Source organism: Amblyomma maculatum, chromosome 10 (genome assembly GCF_055883805.1).
Source record: "Amblyomma maculatum isolate TAMU_Amacu chromosome 10, ASM5588380v1, whole genome shotgun sequence".
In the NCBI taxonomy this organism is placed as follows: domain Eukaryota; kingdom Metazoa; phylum Arthropoda; class Arachnida; order Ixodida; family Ixodidae; genus Amblyomma; species Amblyomma maculatum.
This window is the reverse complement of record NC_139353.1, coordinates 111,935,582-111,960,928: the sequence shown is the minus strand read 5'-3', so window position 1 is coordinate 111,960,928 and position 25,347 is coordinate 111,935,582. Positions and strand designations below refer to the sequence as shown.

The window sequence follows — 25,347 nt, the reverse complement described above, 5'->3', positions numbered from 1 at the left end:
TTTCTGAAATGTTAGTGGGAACGTGTACCAATCTAAACAAACTTCGAGCACAAAATTAAACTCTGCCTTGAATGTATTCGCCTGGTACCTACCTTTGAAGAACTTTATTATTCAAGCAACCTGTAATAACTCAAATTCTGAAACTCACCGGATGTTGTGCCTCCACGTCCTTCGACTCCGGTAGCCTTGCTCGGCAGGCGTCGCAATCTGGTGAATGAAAATGCAAAATTTCTGAAATTACACCTATATAGACAACTAGTACACACACCGACGCAGAACGAACTACTCGTGAGTTGCTTTAACGAAACAATTTTTTTTTTGCTTCGAGCAGGTTACCATAAACAAATCAATGAAGATCCATCTATCCCTGCTTAGCAGAGAAACTCGAAGGCCCATAAAAGCATTAGTGGGCAGCCCACCATCCATTGATCAACTACGATTTTTCTCAGGCATACTGAAATAAAGCAGTGTGGCGCACTTTGCATCTGAGCCTCGATTCTAATGTGGAGATGGAATTCCACCTGCGAGTTTGAGAGAAGCTAAAGGAGAATATAAAGTTGACCCCCAGGCTCTCGCATTCTTAGTGAAAGTACTACCTTTATTCCTTAAAAAAACATTGTGCTTTCATTAAATACTAATATACCAGAAATTAAAATCACCACTATCGGTCGTTTACGTAAGCAAAACGGAATGACGAAAATGTATGTTTTTGAGCGTAGGTGCACGTGCGGGAAAATAAGCTGCCTTTAAAATACAACTTTACCATTGTTATATTAGTCTTGGGCTTGCTGAAAAAACCAAAGCAGGCGTAAAAAAATATGGTTCACACTTAAGCACCGCCTTTAAGGTTATGATGCAAAAAGTAGGCTATCACACGACGTATAAAGTCCCTCTTTAACGAAGCCGTATGAACCGGCCTGCCTGGCCTACGGTAACATTAATGCTAAAGGTATGGCAGGCTGATTCTGACATCACGCTCCTACATGAAAGGCGAGTAGCGATTTGGCATCTCCTGCCAAACGTAATGTCAGTTAGCTCTACATCTACGTTCTCAGCCATGCTTGTGATACTTAGCTCACAATGCCAAAGCCGACGGACGTCCACCCAAGCCGAAATTTCGGTGAACGCGCCCTTTAAACGTGACCCTGTTAAAATTCAAACAATCAAGTTTCATTCTCCACTAAAACCAGGCAGGTTTCTTCTCAGCCGCAGTAGTGTCTTAACGTGGTTACGTCGGTACCTCATGCGAGAGTTAATTTATTTTGGTGAGATTTCTGGAGACCCGGAAGGAATTTTGGGAATTGCCAGGGCCAACAGTCGTGATAGCAGTCTGAGCATACATGGTAATACCCTATTAGGTCGTGCACGTTAATCGACGGACGGCCGCCCCAGGTGCCCTGTCTTCATGGTGCATACAAGCCGGCCGGAGACCAGCGAAGTGCGGGCATCCGAGACCCGAGACCTAAAGCGGCGTCGCATGGCGGGCCGACCCTCGGGGACCCCGTTTCCGCGCACCGCACTTGCTGCTGTGCACGCGGCTGTCCCGATCGTCTTGCTGCCGGTCTTCTCGTGCCCACCTCGCCACTGCCAGATCCTTTCCATCGCATCGCCATCTTTTAATCCCATCCCTCCAATTCGGCGCACCGGGCGGTGATGCCTCAGAGGAGACAGTTGAACGCGCCGAATCCCCCTTTTCTGTCCATCTTCACCAAGAGCAACCTCATCATCATCGCGGACAAACAGGCGTTGTTAGATTACGTGAACCTCCGGATTACGGCCTTCGCCCCCAAAACTTCGCTGCCGAGTTCACATGTGCTGAGCCAGGCCACGGAAACTGAACCCACATCAGGAAGGCGACAATGGGGCAACCATAAACCTCCTTACAAACGGCGGCAGCAAAATGCGCTCACAGCTTCTCAACGATGCTCGGTCAGGCCAATCATCATCGCCGGCGTGTTTCTCATTCCCATTGCGTTAAATTTCAGTTTCGTACGCATCAGCCTCAATTTCTTCCTAATAGAATCAAATGCTGACCGCTTGCATTGCCATTGATTTCTCATCATCTCATCAATTCGCTATATTTTATCGGTATATATGGCGGGTGATTTTCTTAACCCTTGCGGAATGTTTTTAACCCTGCGAGAGGTAGGGCGGTTCGGAGTGTGCACGCGTCTTGTACAACAAGGGGGGAATTTTGAACTCGACAGTGCTCAATTATGAAACGATTAATTAGCTAAAAGTACGTGATCAAATTTTCATTTCATTTGATAGGCTGTTGCGACCCGAACGCACAGTGGCTTCCTCGCTGGAAAAAGGACGCGGAGACGGAAAATCAGGAAAAATCGACACGACAAAAACTTATATTTATGTGGTTACATCTTGGTATAGTATGACAGAGTGTATAGATAGCGGCAAGGAAGGGGTCAAGGAAAGAACAATACAGTCTTGCGCACTTGAATAGGGTTTTCCCCTCAGGGTCATGGTCGTTTTTTCTCCGATCAGCAGTCAGCACAGCTCTTCTTTCGGTGCTGTCTTACGGTAGCATCACTGAAGCTTATTTTACGAAATCCTTTTTAGTATCGCTTTGCTTTTATTTTATTTATTTGAGTGTTTATTTTGAACGGCAGAGTTGAGTTGAAGTGCAGAGTTCGCTCGGGCATCCGACGGTATCACGCCGAGCGTGTATGCAGGTGCTGTAGGTTATCCTACTCGCGAAGGTAGGTTGCCTCCTCCTCGCGGACGCTGTCCTTTGCTCTCTCGGCCCCTTCATCGCCTATGAACACGGACTGTTGTTCGGCGAGTTTCCGCTGCACAACAGGTCACACGTAAGTACACACACAACAAAAAACAAAAGAGACGCTGGCCACAGAGGCACGTGCTCCTTCGCCTGGTCTCGGAAGGCGCATTCAATGTTTACGGCGTAGAAATTCCGATGCACGGATCGAGGTCTCCGGCTCGGAAGAGTTCCCTTGAGGGCGGCAATCTCCCATTTCCTACGAAATGTCTGCTAAGTGGAGACCTTGACCGCCAAGACATACATGACGAACGCAGGTTCGTCACAAGACCAACGTTATATTAAATAGTTGAAATCTGTGCACAGAAGCTGCGTCCAGTTTTTAAATTTTCTTTGTCCGCAATGCGGTTCCAAAAGTAAACGCCAAAAATACTATTCTTTATTTATAATGAACATCTTTAAAAATGCGTTGGAGGCACTTAGATACATCTTAAAGGGACACTAAAGACATCCAAAGATGCTGTGAAAACCTAATAAACTACGTTTGGTGACACTGTCGCCGCATATCCGGCAGCAAAAAATCGAATAATTGCTGAGATATTGCGATAAGAAGTTGAGGTTTTTTTTCTTGTTCTCGCCGGTCGTATTCAAACTGTTCCCTCCGACTACGTAGTCGGAGTTGAGTGACGCACACTATGACGTAAGCGGAGACTCCGTGATAGCTAGCGAGCCGGCGCGGCCCGAGGCGTCGCATCCCTCAAGGGCCAACATGGCAACAGCGTACTCGCAATGACGGCCACAGCCGAAATAAATAAAACGATGGAGAGAGTAATTTACCGAGCGATGGGCCCATAAAGGAAGAAAAAAAACAGAGCGCTTGTAAATCACAATACTTTACATGTTTCTCAAGCTTTTGTGCTCCTTGCACTGTGTATAAACAAACCGAGCCCTCGGTCGTCGCAACGCTTCCCGACATGTTTACCTACAAATAAGATTTAGTTACCAGCAAAATAGTGTCCTCGCTGCTGCGCTTGTCAGTTTTGAAGCTTCGTCGCACTTTTTTTCCTTCAAGGTTTGTGCTATAGCTCCGTGTTCAGCCAAAATTAGGTCCACGGTAGCAGAGCATGACCGAAGAGCTGGCGCCACTAAGTTTTGCCAGCGCTGTGAAAATCCACATGTTAAAATGGATCCATGTACACAATATAGTGCGCATAGACATCCAGAACATTAGTTGCAAGTCGTGAGAGCAGGCAGCATGCTCCGATGGTCAAGAAGTTGTAATTTTTAGACCGGCAGCAGAAACATTTCATTGTAAATGGGGCCATAAAGTAAAGTGCAGAAATATTTCCGGTGTAGCCGAGCGGTTAGCGCCGTACGTTACTGAGTAAGCAGGGGCGAGTTCGAATCGTACGGCTACTGAAGCTTTTTTTTTGCTACAAATAGATTTTTTTTTACCTTTTGTAATGTATTTCTGGTGCTTCGTTATTTTTAGTTTTTACTTTTTACCCGAGGCGCTTTTTTTTCGCTGGCCGACGAGCGCAATATATCGACGCTCTCCTTGGTTTGAGCGGCAAGTATGCCCCTCTTGTTTACGATGCTTGCAAATAGCACGTTGAAGGTCTTGTTGACGCAGTATATGTTGGTCAGATGTGCCATGATTTAGTGAACAATTGAATGATAATGCGTTTTTGCTTCGGTACTTAGCATATGTATGCTTTTCGTGGCGTACGTAGCTGCAGTCGAGCGGTCCGGTCGCAGTCGAAGCCGCGACGACGGCGATATGTTGGCGCAGAAGTGTGAACGAAGGAGCGTGTCGGCGGCAGCGGATGTCGCTCGCTCGCGCCTCCGAATGCTCAAGTGGGAACGAGCCAGGCGCATCTGCTGCTCCAAGCTCGTAATTCAGGCGCTGCAGGTCCAAACAAACTATCCGAGTGCGCACGAAATGCCTGAGCCGAAACATGCCAAAACTGAAGTGGGCGCCTATGACGCCTCCAAGTATATTTTTGTATTTGCCTTGCAACGTTTGCGTTGTCTTTTCGCCGTCGTTTACGTATGATAAAAGCGTGTTATTATATTGGAGACAAAACCTACGACCGCATTCAAACGACCAGCGTAATTCGCATTTGTCAGCCTCCGTGATCCCTAGCGCGTCACGTGATTTGTGGTTGCGAGTTTCAGCTTTGGCGGCGATACCTGTATTTCTCTTCTTCCTCTTTACTGCCTCATAACATCTCTGTTTTCAGTAAGAGTGGATTTTTGTAATCAGGAATTGGCATTCTATCGATGCAAGCCCACTTCTGTTTCCTCTTTAGTGTCCCTTTAAGTGCGGTGAGGCTAATTAATGCCCTGATGCGAATCTTTTTGCCCATTTTCTGCGCCGGAAGTGAGCGGCACCACCGGTGACGTCACAATTATGCGCACCACATCGGCAATTGCAGTATCCGGTGTTGGGCGGCGACCGACACGATGACATCTGTTGTTAGGGCCGCCTATATGGGCTTGTTTATCGATTCGGTTTCCTCTAATTTGTAGATAATTAAAATTATGCGCTAATCAGTTCTACGCAAAGGGTTTTACACATTCTGCTTCCATGTCTTTTTGTAGTATGTGATGTCACCATCCAAGTTTCTTCGTTTTTGACCCACACTGAGCCAAATTATAGTTCCTTCGGTGATCTTGAGTGTTTCCTACGCTTGATTGGACGTTTTGTATCCAATTCAACATAAATCCGCCGTTTTTTTCCTCATTTTGCGAGATATCTAACACTGCATCGACGTTTTTCCCCTGGATTGAACATCGTCATCTAAGTTTCTTCGATTTTCACCCAAATTAGAAGTGCTTCGGTAATCTTAAGTATTAACTGCATTTAATTATACGTTCTTAGTCTAATTTCACAGAATTCCAGCATTTCTATCTCGATTTTGACGTTTTTTTTTGGTACTATTTCGACGTCCGTGCTGTTGGCATGTGCCCTGACTAAATCGACATTCGGCGCATTTTGATGAAAATTTGACATTTGTGGCTATAATCAATTACTCTACAATCATCAAACTTTGATTCTAGGTTTATTTTTTCCTCCTCTGTCGCATGCAATCATTCGTTTTTTTCCCGTGTTTATTCGTTTAAACACTGACAAGGGTGGACACATTGCGCGGACGCAGATCTTTTGCGCACCCCAAACAGCCTGGTAAGGCTTTCGCCTTAAAATGGCATCCTCTTATTTCTACTCAAGCACATACGAAAGTCGTTTGTCTATTTTATGCCTTAGACGCAGTCACATGAACGCTGCCAGAATAATTCTTCAAGCGACGCTGCTTTATAAATGCGCATAGCGGGAGCCATATTTATAAGCTCAAACCGTATTTTGAAGCACTGCCGGTAAAGGCATTTTAAAAATTGCACTCATATTCTATGCTGGCAGCCCTTACTGTCTTATCATAGTGTTGGCCCCGAATATCGATAGTAAAGTTGATTGGATGTTTTAGTTAAACAATCTCTTCCTTACTGAGCTCTATGTCCGTCTGGCTGTACAATCCACCTGCAGAGCCCGTAAACGACGTCTCTTTCGCGGTGTAGAAAATAACGACCAGTAAACGGTTAAAAGAAGCGGCCGGTAGAAATTATTTGGTAGAGCAATATTTGCGAGCTTGTTACATAAGCAGTAAGACGGAGAGCGTTCCAAATTCATAATTTTTAATTGTTATGTTAACAAAGTTAATTTTGAGTTGATATAAAAGGAATAATAAAGTAGCTTACCTGACACGCCAAACGGGGAGTCGCCTTTAAAATGTAAGCTATAGACAAAGGAGCCGCGAAGGTCTCTCAAACTCAACTGTCCATTTTTCTTTATTAATCTGCATACAGTGACGAACATGACCATCACACATTACTGCGTTGTCGCCTCACTTAATCAGTCTCCCTACCATTGGTTCTCGAACATCGAGATACCGTGTTGTAGAACATTTAATATTGTCAGCAAGCATCGGAATAGGAGAACTGCCATAGGTGAACCTTCCATAAAACTGGATATCTTCGTAAAACAACATACGCACACCAATGTTTTAAAAGCAAACATCGCGCTTAAAACATTTCTCACCCCGCAAACTCTAGCCCTCATGTTCACGTGCTCGAAACACTCATTATAAAATTCGAGTAGCGTGTTCACGATCTAAAGTATCTCGCACGTGCATTTCAAATCTTTATTATACAGCAGGTGCTACGCATTTTTTCACTACAAACAAATGCATACAACAAGTAGGCTGGCTAAGTTCCAGGTGGCATTTGTGACGTGGAAATGTGTTTTGCGGTTGCATGTTTCCTCGGGACATCTTTCGTGAAGTACGAACAAGGGACAGCAAAAGCTTCAAATTTAAGTCTGCTTTGGCAACAACTTTGGCTACACGTGCTGCGCCGCAGAAACCATCTCCAATCAGGTGTGAGCAGAAGGCGAGGAATGAAAAAAAAAGAAAGAAAATAAATAACACTTGATAACGAAGCCATCCACAACTCTGCGTGAAGGAGGTTAGGTTTACAGCGTTTAACTTCCCAAACCGACTCGCGCCATAAGAGACGCCGTAGTTGAGAATCCTAACATTTCAACCCCCTGAGGCTCTTTAACACGCATCGACACTGCGCAGCACCGTCTTTCTTTTCACCACCGCTGAAAAGCGCCCGTCGCGGCCGGGATTTCATGCCGCATCCTCGAACACAGTAGTCAAGCGCCCTAACCACTGCACCACGACTGCACAGCGAAAAGAATCAAAATTCTTTTCTGCGGAAAGTATGCATTATCCCTCAGCGTAATAAAATCTGTTCACCGAGATTCAGCTGCAGGGATCGCGTCTGGCTTCAAACAGTGCCGCTCGCTACATCCTTAATTCTGAACGGTCGCACGCTTGCTCAAATCAGTCCTTATCTTATCCGGTCACCCAGTGATCGCCTGCCGCTAGCTTAACTTCCACTATTCGGAAACAACTGCACGATCGCGGGCAGGATGCACTCGAGACTTGCGATAAGGTGGCCGTGAGGCAACCGGAATCGGCTGCGCTTGGCAACGACGCCCCTAGATAGAATGATGCTGAATGGCAGCACGGAATGGTGTCACTAGAGTAGACGAGACGAAAACTCTGACAGATAAGTAAGGTGCAGGCAATTCTTAACGCTGATCTTGTGGGCACGGAGAAGAGTATAAGTAGAGTACTGCTGCTAACACCCCTATCACATGTAAACGGACAACATCGGTTTCGGACCATCATCCCGAAGTCCAGAAATTAGAGTAAAGCCGCCCGAGGAAGCACCAGACAACGTGCACATCGGACACATGTGTGCTTAATATTCCACTACTTTCATTAAGCACAGCACGATGTGAAAATGGAAAATAAATTGTAAATAAAATAAACAAAGCGCACGCACGCGCACACGCACACTGCGCGTGCGTATACGGGGGTCTCGGTTCTGCCAGTCTTGAAGCCATAGGTAGCGTAAGAGGGTTCTAGCACAGCTTTCGTCCTCGCTCTTGATCACGTTCTACGTGACGCTGGCGGTAACAAAGGACGTGCCACGTCCGCCGCTATGACTGAGGGTGGCGCTGGTGAACACTCTCAAGGTTGGTATACAGACAACATTAATACCCAAGAAAGTAGCAGGGGGACAGCGGCCGATGTAGCTCAGTTGGAAGAGCACCGGACGCGATATTCGGAGGTCGTGGGTTCGGTTCCCACCATCGGCACGTTGTTTTTCTTTCTACTTTGTGCTTATTTATTCAGATATTCAGATATTCTTTATTTCTCTTTCAAAAAATGAAAGAAGGAACTGCGACAAAAGGCGGTTAGGCCTGACGGGGTCACAGTTCCCCATACAGTTCACAGCGGCGCGCAACACGGAAAACAAACGATAACAGAACATTACAGCAAACGTGGTAATTAATCATACTGGAGTAAAACCTAAAAAAAAAGGGAACAGTGTACACTGTACACTCAAAAAGAAACAACAGCATATGGCACACAAAACACGGAAAGGAGAAAAAAAAAAGTTGTACAGTAACATAACGTGATGAAAATTTGCATTTGTCAAATACAAAACCAGACTAAACGATTATTCCACTTCGGAGAGTATCAACTGCTTTTTTATTTCTCTTTTAAATCTGCGTTTAGAGAGATGGAATATTGAACATAGGGATGGGTTTTTGAGAATAGTTGGAATCTGGTAATTAAGCTTCTGTTTACCGTAGTTTGCCCTTGTTTTTGGGACGAGGTTTCTGTGTTGTCTGAGAGGGTATTTAGTAGGAAATCGATTAGGAGAGACGGAGAAAAGCCTATTGCTATGGATATGTTGTAACAGGCGGTATGTGTAGACTCGGTTAGCTTGAAGTAGATTATGTTTTTGGTATAGAGGTGATGTTGGTAAGTGTTCCGGTCTTCCATGATAACCCTCAATAGCCCGGAGTGCCTTTTTTTACAGAATCAAAAGCTTCTGATAATTGCTATTTGTTGTGGTGCCCCACACCAGTGCACAATAAGATAACTTAGAAAAAAACAGAGCATAATACATAGAAACTTTTAATGAAACAGGTAAAAGGTCACTGGTCCTGTACAGACAGCCAACAGTTCTGCTAAGATCTGTGGCAAGTTTAGAAATATGTGTATTCCAGGATAGGTGTTCATTGAACCAGACACCGAGAAACTTCTGAGTGGTTACCTGCTGTATTTGTTTGTTAGCATACCTTATATCAAGTGAGTAATGGATTGGGGCGTTGGTAGGTCTGAAAATAATATAACTAGTCTTGGACAAGTTTAAGCTAAATTGATTTGCCTGCATCCAAGCGTGCAATTTTACCATGTAGTCATTTACAGTAGTTTCTAAATCTGGCAGAGTTCGGGCTGTGAAAAATATATTCGTATCATCAGCATACATGACCAAATCAGGTGAATCAGGTATGTTACAAACATCATTTATGTAAACTAAAAATAAAAGTGGGCCTAAAATAGATCCCTGCGGCACACCTTGAGTAACACACAAGAAATCTGAAACAAAATTATTGCATTTGACATATTGAGGTCTGTTGCTCAAGTAACTTCTAAGCAGGCTCAAGGAAGTACCTCGTATTCCATATCTACTTAGTTTGCCTAAAAGAATTTCATGCTGCACGCAATCAAAAGCCTTTCGGAGGTCCAAGAACAAACCAAGTGTATATGCTCGGGACTCAATGTTGTCAATAACTTTCTCTTTAACAGCAAGTAAGGCTTGTTCGGTCGATCTATTCTTTAAGAAACCATACTGGGACGGGTTAATTATATTATGAGCACTGAAGAACTTTTCCATTCTGCTGTGAATGGCTCCTTCGAATACCTTAGAAAATACAGATAATACGGAAATTGGTCGATAATTCGTAACATCATTTCTATTTCCTCCTTTATATACTGGGCACACCCGGGCTATTTTTAGTTCATCTGGAAACACACCGCTGGTGAAAGTTAGATTTATAATATAAGCTAGAACGTCGCAAATTGATACCGATACATATTTAACGGTATGGCTTTGATGCCGTCATGGCCGGCGGAAACATTGTTTTTTATTTTACCAATATAAAGAGCTACTTCTTGTGGAACCACAGGCAACAGCACAATAGAATTAGATAAAGGTTCAATGAGGTCACGCATTGAGGGGTTTGATAAAGGTTGATCAAAAGTGGGTTTTATATTATGAGCACTGAAGAACTTTTCCATTCTGCTGTGAATGGCTCCTTCGAATACCTTAGAAAATACAGATAATACGGAAATTGGTCGATAATTCGTAACATCATTTCTATTTCCTCCTTTATATACTGGGCACACCCGGGCTATTTTTAGTTCATCTGGAAACACACCGCTGGTGAAAGTTAGATTTATAATATAAGCTAGAACGTCGCAAATTGATACCGATACATATTTAACGGTATGGCTTTGATGCCGTCATGGCCGGCGGAAACATTGTTTTTTATTTTACCAATATAAAGAGCTACTTCTTGTGGAACCACAGGCAACAGCACAATAGAATTAGATAAAGGTTCAATGAGGTCACGCATTGAGGGGTTTGATAAAGGTTGATCAAAAGTGGGTTTACCAGCTTCAATGAAAAAGTGGTTTATGGTGTTTACTATATCAGTTCCACTGGTCTTGGAATCAGATATAAGAATTTCTGCGTTATCTCTGCACTTCTGCTTGTTTAGTAATTCGTTTATCTAATGCCAAACTGTCTTGCGGTCGTTATATATTCTCGAGAAGCGTTCTATATAGTAAGCCGTTTTTGCTGCCTTGAGGTCTTTGTTTAATTTATTTCGGAATTTCTTGAACTCAGTAAAAAGGTTTGCATCACGAGTGCATACAAAGTTATGGTACATTTTATTTTTAACCTGTATTCGTTTATATAACTGCTTATTGACCCATGGCTTTCTGGACTTTCGAAAGCTTTGCTTAACTCGAATTAAAGGAAATGCAGCATTATAACATTCAGTGAACTTTGCAAGAAACGTAGTATATGACAAGTTGACATCAGATATGTAATATATATTGTCCCAACTAGTGTTTTCGATTAGAGTTCGAAATTTAAAAAGGTTTGTCTCACTAATATCCCTAGTTACCTTCTCGGCGCTTTTGGATACAATTTTATTGTGGTTCGTAGGAAGAAAACAAAAAATCGGGATGTGGTCGCTAATTTCAGAAGATAACAGGCCAGCCTCCGTTTGAGGAGACATCGTATTTGTGACACAAACATCCAAAAGAGAAGCTGTATCAACGGTAACTCTAGTTGGTATAGATATAGCATTTATACAACCATAAGATGCTATAATGTTATTGAATTCATATGTGTTACAATCATTATGCATTAGATTAATATTAACATCACCCATTATTACAAAAGGCAACCGGAAATTGGCGAGATAGAGCAGTAAACTTTCGAGAAACTTTAAAAAATGCAGTTTTTTCCCAGCAGGAGGTCTGCATATCACAACCACAATGATATCGTACAGTGACACAGCTAAACACTCGACATTGGGATCTATCATCGAAATGTCTTCTAGTACAGACTGTGGATAACAGTTTTTCACATACAAGGCAATACCACCACCTCTCATATTTGGGCGAATGAGCCCATGATGCCGGTAGTTCATGAATGGCAAATGATCATCTTGAGATTTTAACCAAGTTTCGGTAAAGAAAAGCACATCAAACTGCACATTTAATGACCCAAAGAACTCATCAAGACTGTCACGTTTGTTCTTCATACTACGGACGTTAATATCTATGCCAGAGAATCTTCCCATAGAAGTGGCAAACTTGTTGTTAAAGCATCGTGTATCACAATGAATGCAATGGAATGGGCTGTCCATGTCAATGAGATATCAGTCCAGCTATCAGATAAGTCAACACCTATTTAGCCATTTTAGCCAGATCAGATCCTGCAGAGATTTTGATTGTGTCAGATGATTCATCCCTGCGTGCGAAAATCTTGCAGCCATTCGTCCACACAAATTTCCAGCCGAGTTCCTTTTTTTGAGCAATGGTCGCTCCTAGCAGTTTTTTGTTGGCATAGGTCAAGTGTTCATTGACGTAGATACGGCCGCTGTCTGTTTCCGTGAAGCCAAGCTCCTTATTAGACAGCCCATGCTTTCTGGCCTTGGAAAGAAATGCCTGGCGCTTATCTCGGCTCACAAAGCGGACTATGATGTTGGTTTCATCTTTGCGGCTAGTGGGGATTCTATGACACGTGTCAATGTCAATGGAAGAAACTTCTTCATTAATCAACTCGCCGATTTTCTCTACCACTTCGATTGGTTCAACATCTGACTTTACACCCTTGATTTCTAGGTTGTTTAGGCGACCATACTGCTCAAGTTCTTGAACCCTTAGAGCCACACGTTTGTTTTCGGCTCTCAAATTCTCATTGCAGCTTACCAGCTCGCTAAGCTCTATTCTTAGTGCCTTTATTTCAGAGCTGATAACTTTCGTCTCGTCACAAGTGTCGCTGCAGAACATTAGGCTATCCTTGACAGAACGCAGCTCAGCTCTCATTTCACGATTGAAATCGTCCAGTGCTTTCGCTATTTCTTTATCTTTCGACATGGCACAAGAGTGACAAAAACCACTACACAAAAATTCAAGTTTGGCAGCAGTGCGCAACGAAACTATGGGCTAAGCAACAAAAAGTTCAGTCGCTCACCTGCAAAAAGCAGAAGGGATAAGAGGCTTGCTTTTCGTTCGCGCACCGCTGCCAAACTACTGCAGTCCCAGGAATGCTGTCCGTTTTAAAGGCAGCGGAATACAGTTGTCCCACGGCGATTGGACGCAGATTATGCACCGGAATCGCCGATGATCTGCTGTGACCAGGCAGACTTTCCCCTAAACAGATTACATAACTAATTTATGTGATTACAGAAGTAAAAATTAAAAAAAAAACATAAAAGTACAATCATCAATGTTTTCCTTGGTCTCGCCAACTGTTGGCTTATTTCTTTCACATATATATATACATAACCATGAACCAAGGGCTAAAAAATCCCATATTTGAGGTATGACAGGGCAATCAGTTGCATATAGCCGCCTTGCGCACCACAGGAATCTTTTTGCTTTGCAATTACTTATAGTTAGCTAGTTGTGTTAATTTTCCTAATTTACTAAATGCCTCCAGGCCGTAAATGGGCAGTGGAAAATTGGAGAGCTCCTTCAGAAACCCCCATTCCATTAGTTGCGATAAGTATAAGTAAGATTAGTATCTTCCTGCTGGCTCAAAAGAAATCTCGCAAAATACAAATAAAATCACGTGACTGCGCGTTCGTGCGCCACGGTTGCGGTGCTCTCAGTCGTGGTTTGAGTGAACGAAATTAGCTGCGGCAGTGACTCTTCCCCCTCGTTTTAGCGTCAGGCCGATATGCCTGCTATGGTTTCTTCATCCGCGTTAGCAAATAGGCGCACTTGACGGTCCAGGTTTTTCTATTAACGTACCTCTCACGTGATTGTTTTTTCAGCATTTGAAGAAAACCCGCGAAATATGAAAAAAATACCACGTGGCACGCGGTCTTGCGCTACCGTATTGCAGCGCTTCCAAGTGCGTTTCGAATTACCGAAGCGTGCGCGCTGCCGGTATCGAAATGGGCGACCGACGGGCGCCGCCATCAGCGTATCTCAAAACTGCGTCAGCCTATTCTGCCGCAGCGCACAAAGCCCGAGTCAAGATCCACGATAAGCAATAGGCAGCAATCGTGGACAGAGATTTTATGGCGCTATCGCACTGACAAAACAAGAAGGCAAAAAAAAAAAGGCGCTCAAGTAGCATAATTCAAGGCAGGCTCATTTGTGTCATGACGCAGCCCGTAAAATGAGCGGCGGCAGCACACCCCAAGCAGCACGCCGTCAATGGACCGCCAATGGTCCAATATTGGGATATATTGGTCCCAATATTGGTCAATATTGGCGCCTGATTGGGGCGCACAAAGAGCCAAGATATATGCCAACCAATTTGATTGGCTTTCCTATCAAAACCAGTATTGGCATACTACCTTGTTTACTGGCATTCAACGGCACTCAATGGCTACTCAATATCTTCCACCCAAGCTCACTCATTGGTTGTTATATCACGGCCATCCCGCCAAGCTCACTGGCCATCCAATATCTTGTATCCATGCTTATTCACTGGATATTCACAACTGGCATCCAGCCAGATTTATCGGCTACCCAATATTTCCAATCCAATCTTGCCCAGTGGTTTTGCATTATTGGCATCCAGCCAGAGTAATTGGCAATCCGGCTAGTTGCTTTTTCGTGCTATGACTAATAGGCACCTGCAAAGCCATCCCCTACTTATGCAGTGCAGATATTTTTCATGCAGCTTTTTATTTAAATAAATCATGCTGAGGATATTCATGCACAGAAAATAATACAGCTGAAAGGTTCACTGCATGGTGATTTATTAGGTGTGCACGTGTTACAGGGCATGGAAACATTTAGGCAGAACTCTTAGACTTCAGTGCTCCTCCTGTCTTTGCGTCCCTTGGCAAGGTGTTCTCAGGTCCCAGGTTGGAGGAAGGCGCTGCGTTCATCGCAGCTTCTTTTGTGGTCGGTTGTATAGGGGCAGCAGCTCCATGCAGCCTTTAAAGATATGGACTTGAGCAGCGTGCATAACAATGTATTTCCTTTCGCAGATGGCACCTGGAATTAAAAGCAACATTCATAAATCCCATTAAGACAGAAAACTTTTGGAAAGTGGAAGTGCAGCTAGACCATGGAGTAAAAATGCAAAATAAAGCACTACCTGTTGGCCCTCAGGCAACTTTCTTGTCTGATTTACTCAGGTTGAAATAAGCTGCATGCTCAGTGAGGCCGGCCATATTAACTTGGTTACATTGATTGCGACATCTGGCAGTGCACGGCTTCCCATGTGGATGTGTTGTTGACGCTGGAAACATAAAACAAAATGATATTTGCCGTTATCTATTCGTTAAACGGTAGTCAGGGCTTGCCTCCTTATACTTGTAGTGCCTTTGTGATCGAACACCTGTAGAAGAAAGACATCGTCATAACTGGAAGCTTAAAATCAATAGCTTTCCTTTGAATAGATTGGCGCAAGAACTAAAAAGAAACTATAAAGGAAAAAAAACAGACACAAAAAATGGTAGTCGCACTCCGACCGCGGCTGCTAAATTTAGTGTGCACCGCATCATTACTGCAAACAGAACGTTTTAAAAGTTGTCAAAGCTGCAGCCAAAACAACGTACGACACAGATGCTTTGGGGTTTGTATGATACACTCGAACCGAAAAAATAAAGAAATCCGTAACTTAGCATCACGTTTGTTGTGGGAACAAGTTTGTACGTGTGGTAAAGTATAAGAACTATGGTAGCAACTGTAAATAACCTATTTTAAGCGGCTATTTTATGACACTTCTACTACTCGGAATTAGCGCAAGAGAAAGATCAAACACGTGAATAAGCTACGCGTCGTTTAGACCATTCCAATAGCGCATTCATAACGGCAAATTACAATATTAAATATTCGCTCGCAACTAAAAATCATGTCCCAGAAAGCTAGACTTAACTCTGAGTTTTGAATATTGTTTGTAAAAGAAACTGACCACTTCAGACACACAACACACGCGCGATGAAGTTGTAACCTGAAAATCACACAAAACACGCGTCGTGTTTTACAGGACCACGTTTTTCTTTTGCAATACAAATTGGCCACCTCTGCGCCGTAAATTTTGTCATTATGACCAGAGTTTATGCGTACAAAATAGTGCGCTGAAAATACAGTTCAAAACTGACTGGCGTGGTGCGGTCGAAATAAATGACTTTCCGTTCTCGCAAGCATATCGGTTATTGACATGATGATCAAGGCTGACAACATACTGCACCAAATAATGCAAAAAAAAGTATCTTACCATACGGCTAGCGCAGATTTGCAGACCTCAGTTGCAACAATCCAAAATGAATGCTGCCACGCAAAGTACATCCCAGGGACCTGATGCTTTGTACACCTGGTAAGAAAAAGTAGCGATCTTACAAGGAGACAAAGCAAGAAATAATCTCAGAGAGCTCAGTTATGAACAAACAACTTAAAATGCTGGTGGTACTCACAAATATCCTCTTTCAGGCATGGCCATTAAAACGAATCGGAACTTTCAGAAGGCTTGGTTTTTCGGTTCTGCTGTCCAAAGCTGCGGGAGCTCGAGCAGCTCGAGCCGGTGGGGATTGTGTGGCCGACCAGACGCCTCTGAATCAGCGGCTTGTGTCGAGTTGTGAGGCACGGTTTGAAGGGGGCTGAAGGATGGTTGTGTTTTCTCTCCCTCTTTTTTTTTTTTTTTTTTGCTTGAGATCTGTCGAAAGAGTAGGCATAAAGCTCGAAAGGGGGTGAGAGAAATGAAAGAGGTCCCGCAGGACCACGTGAGCCCAGAAGGCTGCCGGCCAGGAAAGTTGACGGGAAGGAAGGGAAGAGTGAGGGGGAGTAGAGTGGGGGGCATTGTGAGCAACGCCTGCCTAGCTGGGAGGAAAGAGAGGGCAGTGAAGGTCGCTGCCCTTCCGCGATGACTGCTTTACGGGGAGAAAAGGCTACAAGACGGGAAGTTGAAAGCGGTTTGGAGAATTGCTTTAGTCAAGGCCCTCGGGCGGAGAGGCGACAAAAGGACGAGAGAATGGAAACCATATGTTCTTTGCGCCAAGCTTGTGAGGAGGAATGCGCAGAGTTTTGCCCTTGGCTTCGCTAAAACAACGAGGAGTGCGTTCGGAGCTCTTTGGTCGCCTCGGCTGTTGGCTCGGTAATACTTTCAGTGGAATGATAATTTCGCTATATTTTTTTTGTTAATGCAAGATACTTTTCACCTCACAGTTTCAAATAATAATCACATACGTAAAACAATCTTCAGTTTTCACGGAATCGTCCTCGGTTCGAACAAATGGAGATATTTTTTTTTATTAAAGATGGCACACAGGTCGCTGTTCATGACGGAGTGCTCTTGAAACGTCATCACGCGCAACTGAGCGATGCAACAGCCCGTATACTTGCTGTATTCCTATTAAGGAAAAGAAAAGCGAAAACGACCATAACTACGAGTACTTCAAGGTTAAAAATTCCAATGTTATTCTTTTTATTTTCTTTTTTTTTTTTCAAATCAGGTGGACATTTAGAGCAAGAAAAAATCCGCGTAGAACTAAGCGTGGGCATATCAAGAAATACAAAATACGCGACGAGCTAATATCTGAAGAACTAAATTTGCAGTAAAGAAAAAATAGAAAGAAAGCAAGGGTCAACATTGAAACTATATCTACGAACTTGGGACAAGGTTGTCCTCAGAAAGAAGCGCGGTAGAATCATCTTTCAGCCCGCGGAAGCAGCGCTTGTGAAAGCGGCAGAATATTTCACAAAGGAACCCTAATTCTCAATTATGTGTTAAATTCTTTGAGAGTGGTGTTCTCTAAAAATGCCTCAAAACTGCTGAAGTAACGCACTCGCATTACTTTTAATATATATGAATTGCAATTAGCTGCCTGGTTGACACGATGGGATAGAATTATTTAGTTCTCTGAAGGGAAACGCCTTCGGTGCGGTGATTATATGGTTGGATAATAAGGCAATGAATGTTTGAAGAATAGTTTCTGAACAATGTTTAGGAGAGCGCTGTCAAACGCTGTGGTCAAATGCATCATTATGAGCCATATATTACAGCTTTCGAACAAAAATAACTGCCGTAAAGAACATCGTTATTATGCAATTTCAATTTTGTTACCATATATGCTGGCGACACATGTGCGCGCATTCATTACACTGTAGGTAATTGTTTTAAATTTTTTTTTCGTTTGCCTTGCCCCATGCAGTGCTGTTGATTTTTTTATTATCTTTTACATGTACACTACTTTTTGGCAGTGTGCGATTTACGTCGCATTAGAATACGAACCATTCCAGGACAGTTCAGATTTGTTTTCTTGTCAAGTGAATTAGCTAGACATAACGTAGAATATATGTTGCTTATATTTTTTCTTTGAGCTGAAATATTTTATGCGCTGCTGCACCGATGACCAAAGTCGTTCAGTCTTTGTTGCTGAAGCCCACAGCAGAGCGCAAAAGAGTACAGTACAAATTTGTGTTTAGTAGATATTAGAACTCGAAGGCCCTGAAAGCAGCCCAACATATCTGTCTATAAGAACAGCTAGTACTGAGGCGTGGTATAATCGGTGCTTATGCTGAATGCCGGAAACAGCTAGGGTAATGGCGAATCATGCAGTGCGTGTTTGATTGGCTAGCGCGATCGATCTCTCCCACCTCTGCTTAGCTTGAACATGTTGGGTTTCTTTCCATCACGTAAAAAAAGGCGGAAATAATGATGCTACGCGTGCGTGTTTCCAATCATGGACAAACGTTTATAGGATGTGGATTCACCGGATATATTCCATCGTTTCTGCGTTTACAATCCAAACGTGTTTGTTCAAGCGACCCACACGTTCTGTTGCATTCTTTGCATTTGAGTACCTTGCGTTTCTTGACTGCGCAGGATTTTTTTCGCGGACACGCATCGATTAAACATTTGCTTGTCAGATCAGATGTGTGCTCGAGCGCGCGCGTATGCTTGTACTCGTATGCGTATAAATAGGCCCATGGAACGAAATCCCGTGCGCGAGAGTTGTGCGCGAGATGTGTTCGAGATCTGTGCATGGATATATCTGTGCATCGGATCTGTGCATTGATGTGTCAATCACTTTCAATCATCTTGATTTGACGAGATCAGAAAAACAAATCATCTCCACCGGGTATCGAATTCCTATCCTAGTTAACGCTTTAACCAACTGCGCTAAACCCTGGATCGCGAAACTAGCACCATACGTAATTCTCATTGTCTACCGTGAGGATAGCGACGAGAATGACGCTGCAATTAGTGATAATGACAATGATGACAGAAGCAATGGTAATGACCCTGCGTTTAGTTGATAACGGTAATAATACTTAATGCACCGTATGCAGTAGCATTAATCTCGCCTTCGCTAATTTCTGCAGTGTAGATTCCACGTGCTGTGAGAATTTTTTCAACACTTGGCTAAAGTTTGGAACACTATCTGTGTTAGCTACGTCCACGCGTGATCGACATCCGGGCCTCTAGTCTGCGGGAATTGTCTCGAAGATATTATATGCAGAATTTTACATAACAATTAATCGTGCCTAAAGCCGTAAATAAAAGAGTTCTCTACCAAAATTGTCAAGTATAATCGCAGGTCATCCACAACAATTAGCGAATCACAAAAATGCATTCAGAAAAATATATTCTACATTTTCCGTAATGGGCACTTCTGTTCATTTTGTCTGGTCAGCTCAGTCAAACAATTTTAGGACAATCTATACATTAATCCCAATAAACATTATATATATGGTGGCCCAAATTACGTATGGCATATGAATAACTTCTACAGTTGAACGTAAACTGACGTCCGGGCCAGCGAAAAATTTAGTTGCGACGAAATTAGCCCCAACACACTGTCATATTGAGATGCAAGCATTAGAAATGTCTGTCGGTCAGAGCTGCTTTTACTGTTTTTTTAGCGCCGCCGCAGCCTGAAATGTGCAAAGGTGGCCAGCCATCAAAGCTCGTTAGACACCACTAGAAACCAGATCGACCACTAGAAACCATGATATATACAATGTTGGGATGCCATCAAAGCTGATGGGACAATATTGACCAATCTATGTCAAGATATATGCAATGTTGACAAGCCAATCATATTGGCAGAACATTATTGCCCAACCTATGCCATTAGGGTGCAATGCTGGCTAGCCATCACAGTCCATCAAACAATATTGAACAATATAATGCATATGTATGCATTGTTGGCAGGCCGCCATGACAGGTGGGTCACTATTGACCAATATATGCCATGATTTATTTATTGCTGACAAGACAACCATAATGGCCGGACAATATTAACCTATTTATGCCATTATATGTACAATGCTGGCCAGCCATCAGACCTCATTAGGCAATATTGACCGCTATAATCCAAGATATATACAATGTTAGGATGCCACCAAAGCTGGTGGGGCAAATATTGACCAATGTATGCCAAGATATATTCAATGTTGACGAGGCAACCATAATGGCCGGACAGTATTAGCCAAGCTATGCCATGATATGTGCAATGCTGGTCAGCCATCAAGGCTCATTAGACAATATCGACCACTAGAAACCAAGATATTACAATGTTAGGAAGCCGCCAAAGTTGGTTGGACAATATTGACCACTGTATGCCTAGATATATTCAATATTGAGAAGCCGTTGTTTTTGACCGGACAATATTTACCAGGTTATACCATGGTGTACAAGATATTGGCAAACAATTGCAGCTGGTTGGCCAATAATGACCAGGCTGCCTCATTGTGTATACAATAATGGCAAACTGTTCAATATGGATGGGCATTATTGACCGCTCTTAGCCGGTTGAATGCCAATAACGGATATGGGTGAAGTTCGCTGGGCCAATAATGAATATGGTATAGCGTGGCTGCACATTATTGGTAGCTCAATGGCACCATTGGGCCACTTGTGGGCCAGTAATCCCCAATCAATCCCCATTATTGGGCCGATGAAACGTGCTGCCTGGGACTTGGGCATGGTCACCGCATACGTTTCGTTCGTCTAAACGTTGTTGGGACCGCTGCAATATTATAACGCACAGGCGCAGAGACGTCTAAGTTATTATATTATATTATATATATATATATATATATATATATATATATATATATATATATATATATATATATATATATATATATATATATGTATGTATGTATCCACTCCAACTTCGGTTCAACAACCACCGTGCCCATACCAAGTCCCTTCCAAATCTTCCATTACTGAAACATATAAACGTAGAACATCACTCGTTCGACTCACTAAATGTAACTATTCTCCAAGGGGGCTTCAAAAACACTCGAGAACGTGAACAACGTGAATCTTATATTATTCACAAATATAATACCATTCAAGACGGTCCTAACGAGAATCCTGGGACCCTTTCATTTATATACATTCTCCCCAAACCAAATAATCAGCTAATCATTTTGAAATTGCTTATACCAAATTATTATTAAAATATCACCTAATACTTCTAGCCTCCTGGATGTTTGGTTAAATAATAATTGAGGAAATATTTACAGGTCGTACGGCTCACTCCTGCTACAGTCTTTCAACGCCCCTCATTTTTTTTTCCAGCAATGGCCAGGGGGGCGAGTGGTTAGAGCATTTCCGAATTCCACACATGGCTGCCCGGCTAAAAAAAAATACCACGGGCTCTTCTTATTTTTGTTTTTCACAGTCCAGCTCACCACTCATCCTATACAGAAGGCAAAAAACACAACCAAGGCAAACGACGCTAATCGCACGCACAGCTGCGTCTTTTCTAAGTTATGCGCTAACTCTGAGTGCGAAGATGTCTTGCATTCTAAAGCCTTCCCTCTCGAATACCCGCGCCCGCACACGCCACATTGCCTACAACACCTTACACTGACCGGGAAACCCACCCCACCCTTCGTTTTTATTTTTTATTTATTTATTTATTTACTCAAGTACCTAATCGCCCTGGTTGCCATTACAGTAGGTGGGACGAGGCAAAAAACTGGAACACTTGTCAGCGCCGAAGTTCTAAATTGAAAACAGTACAGGCATCAAATTTCAGAAGTGTGCGTTTGTGCATTCTCTCTTGTCTATTCTTGTCTGGAGCGTTCCCCAGTCCTCGACCCCCCCCCCTCCTTCCACATTTTCCCCCTCCCCCTTTTTCTTCTTTTTTCAAACTGTTAAGAACAGTCCTTACTCGTGTCAACTATGTTGCTTTGTTTCTTTTGTAGCGGCGACTTCTTAAAAAGGCAGTCCCAAGCGATGTAACACAGTGTTGATAAAGGTCGGGCTCCGACCAAAACGTCGACAACAAATAAATGTGTCTCTAAGAAGTGTCTACTCTCTTCAGCTTTTAATTACGGAAGCCAACGGAAACAACTTCATAGAATATATATATATATATATATATATATATATATATATATATATATATATATATATATATATATATATATATATATAAGGCACGTTGGCAGAAAAAGCTGAACATTTCTTTTCCGAATCCCCATTATGAATCCAAGATTATGAGACCCACCTGGCCCCGAAGTGATAATAAATAATTTGCAAAATTTATCTTCGTTAACTAATTGCGCGGAATATACAAATACTCTGACGAGCTCCACATGTCGAAATATGATCTACCGTTGGTTTCAATAATACTTCCTTCTGGGCGAGTTGGTTCATATTAGCAAAGGGAATAAACTAGCGCAATAGGTAGAAGAAAGAGGCGTGACGACAGGACAGAGCGGAAACTTCCAACTGGTTTTTATTACAGAAACTGTACCTACATGTATAGCAAAGTAAAGTCAGATGTCGAAGCCATCCAAAATAAACAAGTGTTTCACCAGGCCTCGCTGCACCGTATTTTTTACATCATTGGTTCAAATAATTAGTGCAAGTTACGTGAAACACCCTGTATACTGATAAGAATATTGTATAAAGCTAGCGAAAACTCGGGAGCAAGAAAGTTTACGCTTAAAGTCAGCCAGGGCTATATTATATGTGCATATGCGTCAGCAGAAAGCAGTGAAGCTCCGGAAATGTACCGCAAAAAGAAGAAAAAAACAAAATTCATCTCCAACTCCCGTCTTCAACATGACCGGCTGCACGTAAGAATGGATCCAATAGGGTACAAAACGCCCAGGCCATAAGCACAGCAACCCATGCCGCAGGCGGCATCGCCGTGTGCTTGTTTTTGCTATATCAAAAAAACTCGGAGTGGTACCATATTGTCATGTAAAGATAACTGCCTCCGCGAACTCTCTCTTCATAACTTCCTGGGTTATTCTTCTCCCGAATAAGCGGCACCAGAACCAAAGTTACATATTTCATAGCACATAATTTATTTACAGTGTTAGATGACTGCACTGATCAGATAATTTGATCAACCCTAGAATGGAATCTCCTGCCATTGCCTCCTCAGCGTCCGCACTCTCTTCGACCTTACGCATTCCGGAGTTGTGAGACTCCCAGGAATGCATTTTATACATAGGGCAGCACTTCTGAAACATTTGCGCGTTAACGTGCGCCTGTTCGTCACGAAATAAAATTGCTCGACGAATATGCAGCTGTTGAAGGTGGACTACGAGACGAGCCCGTTAGCTCACTCACTCTATTACTCCGGCCTTTCTCAGCGCATTCCCGCCTCAGTTATGTGCTCCCCTCCCCTCGCCTCGCACTTGCAAAGGATGCAGATTAGGCACTCGACTGGGAGACGAAGGCACGAACACGAGCTGTTGAGGTTTTATTAACTGAGCATTCCGCCATCATCATCATCATCATCAGCCTGATTATACCCACTGCAGGGCGAAGGCCTCTCCCATATTTCTCCACTTAACCCGGTTCTGTGCTAGCTGCATCCACTTGACCCCTCCGAACTTCTTAACCTCATCCGCCCACCTAACTTTCTGCCGGCCCCTGCTACGCTTTCCTTCATTGGAATCCAGTTTGTTACCCTCAGCGACCATCGGTTATCCTCTCTTCGCACTGCAAGTCCTGCCCATGCCCATTTATTCTTCTAGATTTCTACTAGAATGTCAGTAACATTCCTTCTTATGCATTCCGTCTTATGCCGTAAATTTTTCTGAGATTATGCACATGCATCCTACACTAAGTACTGCTCCGTAATCCTTACACATGACACAGGCATGCACAGAGTCATTGAAGTGGATATAAATGAAGTATGACTGCGCAGCTAAAAGGATATTTGCAATCGGCACCGACCCGTACTCATGAGCAACCCCCAAGCCGACCGAAGCAAGCGCAGGGAACGGTACACAGGTGCAAAATTCACGGACGCTATTACAGGATCTACATTAAACTGAAACATAACACATACAGTGCAAAAGTTATTACAACGAAGGACAGTATAGTACCTAATGCACGCAGATGTTATGGCAACGCGACGTATGTTGGGACTCGCTCAAATGATGTGAAAGCAGAAGCCACACAAAGCGCTGAGATTTTTGAAACCGAAAGTGTAATTCTGAGGATGCGTGCACTAAAAAAAAAAAAAAAAAAGTACTGCCGATAGGATAATGCGTGCGGTTAACAGCAGCCTCGTACTCACAGGCCATCTCTCAGCGAGCAGAACACAGACGGTGTGCAGAACGTGTGATCTGTCGATGAGCCACGACGGTTATATGACGCACATTTGATCGAAACCGAAACTTCTCGCGATGCGCCGTACGCAAAAGACAGATGGGAGGAGGGGGCGAGCGGCCGCTGGCCCTCGCAAGCTGATAATCGGACTGCAGTTTTCACTCACACTCTTTGCTTCCGTTTTGTTTTGTTTTTTGTCCTTTCCATCAGCGCAGGCGAAGGATGGCGGCAGATATCTCTGCAATTGCCGGAGCGCCAGTCAGCGCGCGTCCGCGGAGCGCTGAAACATGAGCGGGTACACAAACCTTCGTACAGCGGTTCGTAGACGCCTCCGAGCGAAATCGACTAGAGGTGGCGCCATCGTCGCTCCGATAGTGCGGATGTGCAGCCGACGGCGCTCGCAGAAACAGAAGCGGCGTATGTCTGCTTCCGAGTTTACGGCAGGTTTGTCGGTGATGAAAAATATGCCTTATGCAATGCATTAGCGATTTACTCTTAAGAGTGGTGCAATGTTGCAGGAAAAAATGCGTGGATTTCGCCAATGCAGAAAATAAAAAGATGAATGGATTTTAGGAAATCAATGGACGCAAACACCCGTCTTTTAGATTTACTGACGTCACTTTGCACACTTTTTTGCGTTGTACAGCGCTCACGGGCCGTGTACTTGGGCCTGGACATGGCACATCGCCTTTTCAACTGTGTGCGCCTGTCTTATATGAGTTAGACAGGCAAATTTATTGTGAAGCCCACAAAGTTACAAGGTTCGTGCTCTGATCTGCAGTACTGTAGAATAAACCGAGGCAGCCTGGTTCATTATATCGTACTTGACTCATGGATTAAGCAGGTGAAATGCAGCACTGGCAGCGTATACTGCCCGGCGAGTTGCT

General features: G+C 43.4%; 1 pseudogene across 1 annotated transcript in view; it reads right to left on the bottom strand.

Annotated features, from left to right (window-relative positions):
• LOC146177250 (BTB/POZ domain-containing protein 6-like) overlaps positions 1-24,714 on the bottom strand; it is a 54,947-nt pseudogene extending 30,233 nt beyond the window's left edge. The window contains exons 1-2 of the transcript XR_014701352.1: positions 24,429-24,714; positions 149-207 (exon numbers count right to left, since the gene is read on the bottom strand). The product of XR_014701352.1 is annotated as a BTB/POZ domain-containing protein 6-like (transcript). The remainder of the gene's footprint in view (positions 1-148; positions 208-24,428) is intronic.
• Positions 24,715-25,347: the final 633 nt, after the last annotated feature.